This window comes from Sorex fumeus, unplaced genomic scaffold, assembly GCF_029834395.1.
Source record: "Sorex fumeus unplaced genomic scaffold, SorFum_2.1 ptg000070l, whole genome shotgun sequence".
In the NCBI taxonomy this organism is placed as follows: domain Eukaryota; kingdom Metazoa; phylum Chordata; class Mammalia; order Eulipotyphla; family Soricidae; genus Sorex; species Sorex fumeus.
Genome location: NW_026606127.1, coordinates 1,360,589 through 1,373,110, shown reverse-complemented (window position 1 = coordinate 1,373,110; position 12,522 = coordinate 1,360,589).

Genomic DNA, 12,522 nt, shown 5'->3' with positions numbered 1-12,522 from the left:
TTGATCATGCAGGGTCCTGGCCAAAAGTCCACATGCTTTAGGTTGTGTAACCTGGAAATTCATAAGGGACAGAGAGAGACAGTACTGGAGGGGATAAGGCACTTGCCTTGTACACAGCCAATCCAGTTGAATCTCTGTCACGGCATACACTCTCGCAAATGTTCTAAGGGGTCACTCCAGAGTGCAGACCCAAGAAGAACCCAAGATCACTGTCAGTTGTTGGTCCACACTCTTCACCACCCCACGCCCGCCCAATAAAAATTATTGGAATATAGGAAATCTCTTTGCCATCTCTGGGCCTCCGGTTTCTTCTTGTCCAGAGAATGTTTCCCATTCTCTTAGACTTCCTAGTTTGGAAAAGCTTCCATTCTAGGAAAGAGCATAGGAGTCAATAGGAGAGCAAGCTAAGAAGAAACTATCTGTAAGCAAGAAATTCAGGTACAGACACGATCACCTGGTTCTTCTACAGTTCTGTGTTTACTTTGAGGGCACGATACCAAATACACAAATTGCCAAAAGGTTCCAAGCTTTGAATCACCCTAAATTGTTGGAACTTTGGAATCTCAGTTGACTGTTGGTACTAGAAGCATCTCGATGGCTTAAATTTTAAGTTCAGATTGTTCCTCTCAGCGTTGAAGGAGATTATAAGTCTCACAGATTTTTTTCATCACTCTCTTGTTCCTTACAGAAAATTTTCAAAATCCATCTGTATTGGGAACTGCCCATACTCTGCAGCTTTCCCTTCCCGTGGTGAACGATGCAGCTTCCCGAACAGGAAGTGTCTGCAACTACTCCAGAGTATCTGCTCCTGCTGATAGTTCTGCTTGGCTCCGGCCCTCAGCCTCTGGAACCTCTTTCCAACCACTGATGGTTAGTGCCTATGTTTACCAACATTTCAGCACAACAATGCTATCTGGAGTGTTTCACCAGTCTCTTATATCCACCTCAGCTGCTTCCTACCTGAGTGTTTTGAAATGGGATATTGCAGGAAGGGCTGAAGAGAAGACTTCTATGGGATACTTTTTCTGTATCTTTCCTAGACCAAGACAGCGCTGTCTCTTCCATGTCTAAGGCAGCTCACTGTGAGAGTACACTGGACACGTACAACACGGTGTCTGTGTACCCATCACTTTCTGCCAGTCTTGTTGAGAGAACACCATCTCAGGTTCCACATCAGAGTCAAAGCCTGTCACTTCCCTAACAGGAACGAACCCAGGTGTATTACAATCATCAAGGCACTCTGGGAACTCTGATTTCTGGCCTTCAGTCCTATGACTCCATGTCATACATAGAGCAAAATGGCTCTGCCCCCCCCAAGCTTACAGCAACTCATCTCGAGAAATGGTTATTGTTCTGAAGGAGGTCCAGTCCCCAAATAACCAACCACCAACTTCCTCCTCTGGAATCCACTTCTCTGTGTCTTCTCAACCCCTCACAGTATCGAGATATCAAGGTGAGTTAAACTGAGAGAAGGGAAAGAAAACTCAAAAATTGGGCTCAAAAAGAGGAAAACTGTCCATAGACAGGTGGTATTTAAATACATTGAGACTTTTAAGTTTATGAAATGAAGTTAACTAAGTTCATGTTTACACCCCTCACTCATTTTACAGCATGTTATTTTCGCACTCAACATAAGAGCTCCTAATGGACATTGGAACATGTGATAGTATAATGGACAACTAGGTTTCATATTATGAAGTTCAGGAGCACACAAAAGAATGCCACATTTTTTCCCTAGTTATTTCAATTATTTTTTAATTTTCATTAGTTAAACATCATGAGGCACAGTTGTAGACTTACAAATTATTGTGCTTGGATTTCATTTATACAATGATGGAGTACCTATCCCTCCAACAGTGCCCATTCTCCACCACCACGGATCCCAGTATTCCGCCGACCACCCATACCCCCATCCCACCCAGACTCTGTGGCAGGGAATGCCACAATTTTCACTGTTCTATGTCAGAAGTCCTCCAGAATTACGACACTAAAAGCAAAATACATGTTTTAAACTAGTATTTTGTTATTTTCTTAAGAAGTTTCAGAACTCCTATTGTAATGGTACCACTTTAACTTTCCCTTCCATTATTGAACAGCAGTGTTCTGAATATACTTGTGTTTCAGAGATTCTATCTCAAATCATCAAATCTAGAATCTGCACTTCAGCACAAATATCATGCTGAAGGAGTGCTTCATTCATACTCTTATTCTATGATATTAACGTCCTTTTATTTTTCTATGAAAGTGACTAAATTGAGAGTAAAACACATTACAATCCTAATCTCTGTATGGAACTTGTTAGTTTAAAAATCTTTATTTTTTTAAAAAAAATCTTTTGTTTGGAGGACATTGAATCTGCGTCATAGCACGAAGTGCTCAGGAATTACTCCTGGGTCTGTGCTAGGGATCACTGCTGAATGTGCTTAGCAGATCATATGTGATATGAAAGATCAAATGGAGGTCAGCTCTTCGCAGGGCCAGTGCCTTACCAAATGGACTATCCCTCTGTCCAAGTCTCTTATTTTTTAAGTTAGTTTACACAGAAACTCATTCAAATACAAAGAAAACCAAAAAACAACAGCACCACATGACAAACAGTAAGAACTACAACAGTTACCTAAAATCTTCAAGCACAGGGCCTTGCCATGATCCGTAGAAGAGCCAGTAACAATTCCTTGTCTACTGATGGTAGGTGCACAGTTGTTGCAGCAGTAGTTTTGTGCAGGGAATATCTCATTTTGCAGGGACTGATTTCTTCCTCGGTTCCTTTTAAGTGATGAATTTCCTGGAGATGGAGACTTCCCTGGCATCGAACTTCAGGTCAGAAATTTGGTCTGACAAAAATTTCCGAATTGCCCACATGTTGCAGTAGAAGGATTCAAAGACGAGAGGAATCCACCACCTGACCTTGGGAAAGTTCCCATAATATCTCCAACCCAAAGTAACCTGTCGCTGACCCAACTCCAACTCAGGAACAAAAAGTTATAAATTTTGATCAGATGAAACCTGGGATTTCAAAAGCTCTGGAGACCTACCAGATCCCAGTATACCTAGATCAATGAAAAGATCTTCAGGTAATGAACACCACTGAGACCATCACTCTGAAGCAGGTGCAAGAAAATTCAAGTGGCACTAAGGGGACCTCCAATGCAAAACAGAACGACAAAAAGGAGGCTTCTGAAACTCTTGAGGGAGAAACAAAGGCGAAAATCCAGCCAAAAGTCCAAGAATGCTTGCTATGAGGAGCAGAGATTGTTCCTAATGCTGCAGTCAGTGATAGGTGTCCTGTGACCACAGCCAAAACTAACAGCAAACCTCACAAAGCTGCCTCCAGCAGCATCAGCAAGACAAAGAGGCATGGGCAGGAGAAGATAAAAAACACCAGAGAAAACTCTAAGAAAGCTAAGATGTGTAAGCAGCCAGGGAACAAGATCAAGGCAGAAGAAAAGCCCACCACTGGCAAGATGACACGCAAGAAAAGTCAACTTGTGCTTTGCCAAGAGGCTGTTAAAAAGTCCCGCCACTACCTAGGCATACAGATGCTGGATTCTGTCAAAGTTTTTCATGCTCTGGGGAAGAAGAGTGATCCAAAACCTGGAATCTCTTCCTTCCAGGTCCTGGGTAGCTCAAAGAGGCCTAAAGATGTCAATCCACCCTCAGCTGTCAAGCCATGGCTAGGTGCTACACGGGATGGAAAAGTCCTTGAGAAAACTCAGGTCAAAACAAAGTACAGAACCCAAGTAACAATGCTGAAAAACGCTCATCTCCATCCCAGTCTGAGCTGCCACCTCTTGGGAAGGTCAAATTGGTACCTTTGACTTTTCTTACCATGGAGAGGCCGCAAGCTCGACCTGTTTCTCCAGACGACAATCTGTGGCCTCACATCGTCCTGCTGCAGCTTACCCTGCCAAGCCTGGCTCTACCAATGCAGCTCAGGCAACTGCTGCCAATTCTTCCTGGTCAACCACTGCATTTTTGTCTGGTTCTGCCAAACCTGCTCAGTCCATTTCAACCAACCCATCTCAACCAGGTTTGCAGAACCCTAGTAGCCAGTGTATTCTTCGCCCTGCAGCTTCTACACCTGCTCCCTACAAGACAGCAGCTCGCACTTCTCAACATCTGGAGCCTTCTCCAGTATCTGTGAAGAAGCAGCTCTCGCCACCCATACATCAGAGTCAGTTTCTCCTCCAAGACTTCCGTTTACAACTGATTCCATGGAGAAAGCCCAATGTTCCCGAGCCAGTCATGTCAAAGCCCATCACCAAAGAGCAGAGACCAAAGCGTGAGGCTATGAAAATGAAGGCTCAGCAGGAGCTTGAGAACGATGCCAAACACACCTCTTTGGGGAAAGTGCAGTTCTTTATTGAGAGAGAAAAAGAGATGGACATCTCTCTCTAAAATGGCTATGTAATGTGAGTAGCTGGAATGGTAGGTTCCACTTGAGGTACCAGTTGGTTGCCTTAGACAAACACTGAAATGCCATACACAGTTTATTAATTCTAATACCTTTTTAAGCAATTGAAGAGATGCATCGTAGTTAATTGGTTGCTAATAAAGTTACTGAAGTTTGAGATGCTTTCAAATGTGGTTGTTTTTGGGAGGGGCTGGGGTTTGAAGGATGGCATGTGAAAGAATGGGAAGGTATAGAGAGGACAAAGGGGGAATAGACAAGATTCTGAGAAAGAGAAACATGGTCCAAGGTTCTAAAGCCCATCAGAGGAGAAATTGCATGGGCCTGATGGAGAGTGGGGAGCTCAAATTATATTAACTTGAGGGACTGCTCTGTGGTCTTCCATGGTCCCGGGTGCCTGTATCCTTCTCTAAACATCGCTGTTAACTGCAGATCACACAAGAACCAACGTTATCAGTGTCCTTGGGACTGCGTTGCGGGATGTACCGGACTAAGACATGCGCACTAGGTCACCACTCCCAAAGCATTCGGTACCGCTTGACCTTGAGCCTGGAAGGTGGTGGCAGAAAGAGATGGTCCTAGGAGAGTTAATGGGGTGAGGAATGGATGGCAGGGAAACCGGGAAGGGGAGAGAACAGGACAGCTGGTGATCATCATAGGAGAGTTGGTGGATGTTTTTTAATTACGTTAACATGTTTTTCGTAATTGATAAACAAAACAAAAATAAGAAAATACGATAGGTTCTAAAGAACAGGTTACATATAAGACTGAGAGAGCTGAAAGGGCTGGCATTCCTTCTGGAGCTTTCAATCATACAATTTACTAAAGATGGTATTTTCACATCACTTAGCTGTGGAGAGGAATAGTGAGAAACAGAATGCCACCAGAAAAGCAAACTGGATGACCACGGTTCATAAAAGCCAGGTGGAAAGTGTTCACATGGATCCCAAGTGCCAGTCGGTTAACAGGAACATATATTTCACTAAGTCTGCTTGGTACCAGTAACTACTTTGGTGGAAATGGAGCAACACGGATGCAGTTTCTGACAGACCTGAGACTAAACTGCCAACAAATTTTCCCAGGAAAGGGTAGTTGACTGGCTAGGAACAGAACAACTTGAAAAGTGTTTTGCTACCTTTCATGTATGGCTAGAGGAAAATGATCCCAGTCAACTCTCCAAACGAACAAGCTTCAACTCCCTTGAAGGTAAGTTGTATTCACTGAGGAAAAAATGCTGGGAGAACAGTCTGAAATGATGGGAAAAGAGACAATAAGTGCAAAAGGAAGGACTTGAAATTTGGCGAAAACAACGCTTGAAACAACAAGATCTGGTGAGCACATGATTTACTGGGAATGGGTTCTGAGGAGGAAAAGAGCGATATCAGGGATGTGAACAAGGAACATCCAAGTGAAGGAAGACTTTTAGCTAGCTGATTACCCCATGGGCAACATGGTTGCAAGACTACCAGAACTTCCCAAGGAATTGACTTTAAGTTTCTTTCTTTTATATGGTCACTTACAACATGTATTCTTTGCCTTCTTCAACGACAATTTGGAGTGTTCGTTTCTTTCTCAATATTCTGTTCACTTGTGTAAGCATCTTTAACAACTGCTGGATAACACAAGTATTTGATCAGACTTATTTTGTACTATCATCTTTATTTGACATTACTGACAACTAGGACTAAAGTGAAGTTTGCTTTGATTGGTAGAAGTAGAGTAGCGAGGACTAGGGATGGAATTAGAGATTATAGGGTACCACATTCAGTTCCTAATAAAACAAGTCAAGGAGAGTGTCCCTAATAGACTATTGAAAAAGACATCCATCTCTGTTTAACATGTAAATTCAGCATATTATATATTAAATTAAAAGTGAATTAATATTCCTGTATTTGGTCTTTTAAAGACATTCAAGCTTGGTTCAGGAAACAAACACTGCCTATGAAATCATAACAACTTAATCATAAAAACCTGATTACTACTTCAGTTTCCAAGAATGTCAGCGCTAAGAATGATTTCCCTTGATCTCCCTAGTGCATATGATAGGCATATGAATACATCTGTGTGAATAAATAATTGGTATCAAATTTCCAGTCTCACCATACATGGTTGAGGGTATTGTGAAATAGTTTTATATATTTTAGAAATTTTGCAATAAGATCTCTGGGTGTGAATCCTTGAACCATAAATACCTTTTCTTGTGCTCCAGCACCACCTCCTCCCACCTTAATTACTATATATATGACCTCCTAAGGAGTCATTTGCTTTGTTCACTTTGTTTTAGTCCTTCTCTCTCTCTCTCTTTTCAAATGTGAGTTATCTGTTTCAAATCAAGGTGCATGTATTTGTTATGGCAGTTTTAATCTTTATGAGTGATTTAAAATTTCTTTATTTATTTTTTAATTGAATCACCATGAGATGGGCCATTGCAAAGCTATTTTGTGCAATTTAATTTTTAATCCTTTCAGTGAAGCCAAGTAAAATCTCTTACACGTGAAATTCAGAATTTCCATATTTCATGTGAATCAAAACTGATTGTTTTTGTGTGTTTTTTTAAATTTTTTATTATTTTTTATTGATAGAAAAGGGATCACCAAATAATGGGTGTTGGGAGGATCCTCCCAGGATGGGAGATGCATGCTGAAAGTAGACTCTAGACCGAACATGATCGCCACTCAATGTCTCTTTTGGTATGTTTTTTAGATAATACTTCCCCTCCTCTGTTTGCTTAGGACCAGGAATTTGCCTCTCCCCTCCCTGTTCTTTCAGGAAGCCAGAGAGACATCTTCAGGCAGGAAGAGCATGAAATTTACATAGAAGTGGTACTGCATGGACAGTATCATGTTAAGCGAAATGAGTCAGAAAGAGAGGGACAGACAGAGCAAGATTGCATTCACCCGGAGAACATAAAATAACAAAATAGGAGACGAACTCCCAAGAGTGGCCGAGATTAGTGTCAGGAATTTTTCTTCATAGCTTGGAGACCAACCACACACGCTAGGAGAAAAGGCAGCTCAGATAGAGAATGGAGCACCAAATAAAGGGTGTTGGGAGGATCCTCCCAGGATGGGAGATGCATGCTGAAAGTAGACTCTAGACCGAACATGATTGCCACTCAATGCCTCTTTTGCAAACCACAACACCTAAAAGGAGACAGAGAACAAAGGGGAATGCCCTCCCACAGAGTCAGGGTGGGATGAGGGGATGGGGGGTGGGAGGCATACTGGGATCCCTGGTGGTGGGATATGGGCACTGGTGGAGGGATGGATATTTGATCATTGTATAAATGAAACCCACGCACAAAAATTCATATGTCTACAACCGTACCTCATGGTGTCTCACTAATAAAAATTTAAAAATTAAAAATAAAAAAATTGGAACATAAAGTAAAAATACAACAAGAGAAAGATCTCACAATAGCAAAGAGGGCTATAGTACTCAAAACGTTGAGAAACAGGCACATTGGCAAGTATTTTTAAATACGCATCCAGGAGAGAATATAGCATTGTTCGTGAACAAATCTACTCTATGGATTCATCTCATCCTTGAAATGGAAAAGGACAATGTGTTACAGTTTCCAATTTGCAAATAAGATCTATACCATCTACTTTTTGCTATGTTTCTATGCTTTACCGAGTATTATCCTGATTTTTAAATTTACTTTTAGGATTAAAATAGTATTTGCCTGCATCAAACTTTTTAAGTAAATGTTTTATTAGAAATGATTTTTAATGATTAAGAATGTTTTATTCACATGTCATTTTCTAAAAGAAACATATAGGCCAAAGAGCTAGTGCAGCATGAAGAGGGTGTTTACCTTGTATGCAGCTAACCTGAGTTCAATTCCCAGAACCCTGAGCTTGCTCGGGGTGATCTCTGGATACAGGGTCTGAAGTGAGCCTGGAGCACATCTGGGTGCACTCCCCTCCACACATACAAGGAAGAAAAGAAAAGAAAAACATATAACTGATTCTTGAGTAACATAGACGTTAAGGGTGCTAACTCCTCTATAACTTTTGAAAACCCCCAAATTTAATAGATAGTCTGCTCTTGACCAAGAAGATGGTTTTCTAATAGTATTTAATTCCATTGTCTGCAATTAGTACTATGTGTGGCCTGTCAATCTGTAAATTTTGATACATTTAAAAACTTTTATGGATTTTATAATAGACTTTATAATACATTTGTATTTTAAGGTAGTAAGTCATAATTTATATTTCTATTTGTGTGGGGTATTTGGGCCGTAGTATGTGGTGCTTGGGACTTCAGACTCTGTGCTCAAGGGTCATTCCTGGTGGTGCCAGCCATTAATTTGGGTTGACAGTGTGCATGGTAAGTGCTTGAACCCCTATACAAATCTGGGGTCCAACCAAATCAATTATCTGCATATACTTTATACATGCATGGCATACTTTTCCTTAGATTTTTTTTATATTTCTAGGATATATTGATCATCTTTAATTATTTCACATCCCTACCAATGTCCAAAAATTTTCAAAATACAATTATTGAAAAATATCATATAGAAGTCCAAATTTGTATTGTTCATGGGATAACTATATTACGAAGAAAGTAGAACCACAATAAACATGCAAGTAAAATGCAGGTACATTTCTTTGGAGTCTTTCAATTATGCATTTATATTAGTCTCTACACAAGTATGATTTTTAAATAATCAATTTCAATTACTATAAAGTGTTTATTGAGACTTTATAATTGTAATGTTTTACTGCTAAGATGACATTGATGTGAACATTTATATCTATTTGTCTACTTTTCTAATTGTTTACATAAGATCAATTCTTCACAGCTAACTTACTTGTGACCGGATATGTAGATCAGGACAAAAGAACTTGGCCTGCGTGTATGAAACTTTGATTTCTGTACTTCGCACTATAGAAACAAAAGCAAAACCATTAACTGTGGTTGGAAATAGGCCTCGGTGGTAAAATATTTGCCTCACATTACTGAGGTTCTGGGTTTGATCCCTGAATTTCCATCTAAACACACAAAAGCTAACTTACAACAAAGTCTCACACTGGAGACCTAACTGGGCCCGCTCAAGAAAATCGATGAACAATGGGAGGAGAGTGACAGTGACACTGACTTAATGAACATTAAACTGCTTTAAGCTATATATTGCCTAACTATTAAAAGGATTTAATTCTCAATAAAATAGCTTGAAAAAGTCTTTTTTCTAGCACCTCTGCTAGGGAAAGATAGCACCTGTTTTTTCAATATTTGTAATTTGGGGGGACATTTTAATTTCTCATTTTAATTTGTGCTCTTTGTCTACTAGTGAGCTTGAAAATTGCTCTTGTATGGTACTACATGGAAAATATTATGCTATGGGAAATGAGTCAGAAAGAGAGGGACAGACATAGAAAGACCGCATGCATCTGGGTAACATAAAGTAACAAAACAAGAGACTAACACCCAAGAACAGCTGTGTTAAATACCAGGTTGTTCACTCCATGGCTTAGAGGCCAGCTGCACTGTCTAGGGGTAAAGGCAGCGCAGATAGAGAAGGGAGCACCCAATAAAGGGTGCTGGGAAGATCTGCCCAGGATGGGAGATGCCTGCTGAAAGTAGTCTATGGACCGAACAGGATTGCCACCCAATGTCTCTTCTGCAGAACACAGCACCCAAAAGGAGAGATAGAACAAAAGGGAGTGCCCTACCAAAGAGGCAGGGTGGGATGGGGGATGGGGCTGGTGGTGGGATGGGCACTCCATCACTGTATAACTGAAACCCAAGCTCAACAACCTGTAAGTCTACAACTGTACCTCATGGTGTTTCACTACTCAAACAAAACAGAACAAAACAAAAATTAAAAAAAAATATTGCTCTTGTGTTTACTAGTCATTTACACTTCTTTCAATAGAGATTATGTGATCATGGTTTATGCTTATCTTTTTCTATTCAAGTGTAATAGCTCAATACTGATTTATTTCACAGCACTAATTTTTTTAAAACCATTCATCCTTGGCCTATCATATTAATTGCCAGTATTTGTTGGTTTTGCTTGTTTTTTGATGACTTAATTTGGTTTTTGTCCTTTTCTTACAGATTGTAAAATTTTGAACACAAATGAGCATATGTTTTTCTTTATCTTCTACAGTTTTAAACTGAGAACAACTGTTTGTTTTCTACAAATAAGATACCTGTGCATTTACTATTTCTTCTCATTTTATTTACATTTTAACACATCCTGATTCATCTACAACTTATCCTAGTAAGTGTTCTCATATTGAAAGAAACCACCAATTTTTTCAATCATAGTACTGTAGCACTGTCCTCCCGCGGTTCATTCATTTGCTCGAGCGGGAACCAGTAACATCTTACAACAAATTGTGAGACTTGTTGTCACTGGCTTTGGCCTATCGAACACGTCATGGGTATCTTGCCAGGCTCTTGCTATGTGGACGAGATACTCTGGGTAGCTTGCCGGGCAGAGGAATCGGAATCAGGCTTGGCCTCCTGCAAGGCAAATGCCCTACCCGCTGTGCTGTAAACGTTATCTAAAATATACTAGAAATACCAAATGTTGTTTCTTTAACAGTGCAATATAAAGGATTATTTCGTAATTTTCTTGATGTGTTAATGAAATAGCTAAGCTCTTGAGTATCATGGGAGTATTTTTCTAACACAAGAGTCTGACGAAGGTGAAACTGTTATAACCGTCTTGTAGGATTCCATCTCCCTAGCCTGCTTCATTCTACCCCGCTCTCTATCCAATCCGGTCTTCTTCTTGGGATTCTGACCTCCTGATTGGCTAGCCTCTACCTTTCAACTGCCTACTTTATGACATCATTCTCCCACCAAACCAACCACCAACTGGTAGAATCTTGGGGGTCCCATGTAGTTGCTTGTAAACAAATTTGAATCGTCATGGCAAGTGACGAGTGACCAATGACCAATCACCAGTGAGCAGTCCTCTCCACTGAACACTTGCGGTCTTAAGCCGCTTCAGTGTTCAGACGTACTCTCGTACCGTCTCCTCTTCTCGTCTACCTTTCATCGGTATTTCCTCTTCTCTGACCATGTCAGGTAAGGAATAATACTTTTCAAAGCTTTTCATTAGATTTATCATCCCTAAACTTAGCAGTCAAGGAAAAACAGCACGTAGTAATGAAAGAAAGTATTCAAGTCGAATTTGATAAGCCTCATTTTAGCTTGACTTTGACATTTTCTGTGTGATTTTAGACATTGGCTTACTTTCTCTCACATACAAAGTGTTTTTCCTCATTGATTACATTATATTTTAGACATACTTAGGAGCTCAAATACACACACCCACACATATAAATATATATGAGTGTTGATTCTCTGTGTTTCCTTTTTCCTTGTAATAGTGAATTTTACATGATATTCATTGAAAACAAGTAAATCAGAGACAGTATTTTTACAGAAACAGAAAATAGAGATGCTGCGGAAAACTGTTAATATATTCTAGCGCGTGTTCTCTCTAATGGTCTCTCCACTTGTATGTATACTTCAGTATTTTAAATATAGTGATATTACAAAGTAATAATCATTGATCTTTGAGATTTCTATTTAAACCAGGTAATAAGAAAATATGGGGCATGAGGAAGGTGTGCAGTGCTGAGCGGTAGGGAGGGCTTACCAAGCCCTCAAAGGTAAGAAAGTTTGGGATCACTTTCATCAAACATTGACCAATTGAAACCAAGACGATATGAGGGAGAAATAAATAGGAAAGAAAGAACGAACGAAAGAAAGAAAGATAGAAAGATAGAGAGAAGAAAGAAAGGAAGAAAGAATAGGGACGTCGATTATCAAGGAAGGGGAAAACGTTTGGACAGAATGTTGAAGAGAACCAAAGGTTTAAAATCAAAAAAGAAAGAATATATATTAAATATGCTCAGCTAAATACACTGAGAGCAAGTAAAAGCAATTTACTTCAATAAATGCCAGGACTAGAAAGTATACTATGCCTTGAATAGGGTTCCAGTAGGAAAAGCAGTTTATCAGAAAGCCATCCTTGCTGGGTTTTTCCTGATTATCTCTTAGAACACGGTACTTGGTTCTTAACAGTTTGGAGTATATACACGCTTCAGAAATGATGCTTCCCATAAATAGCTAATAGAGCT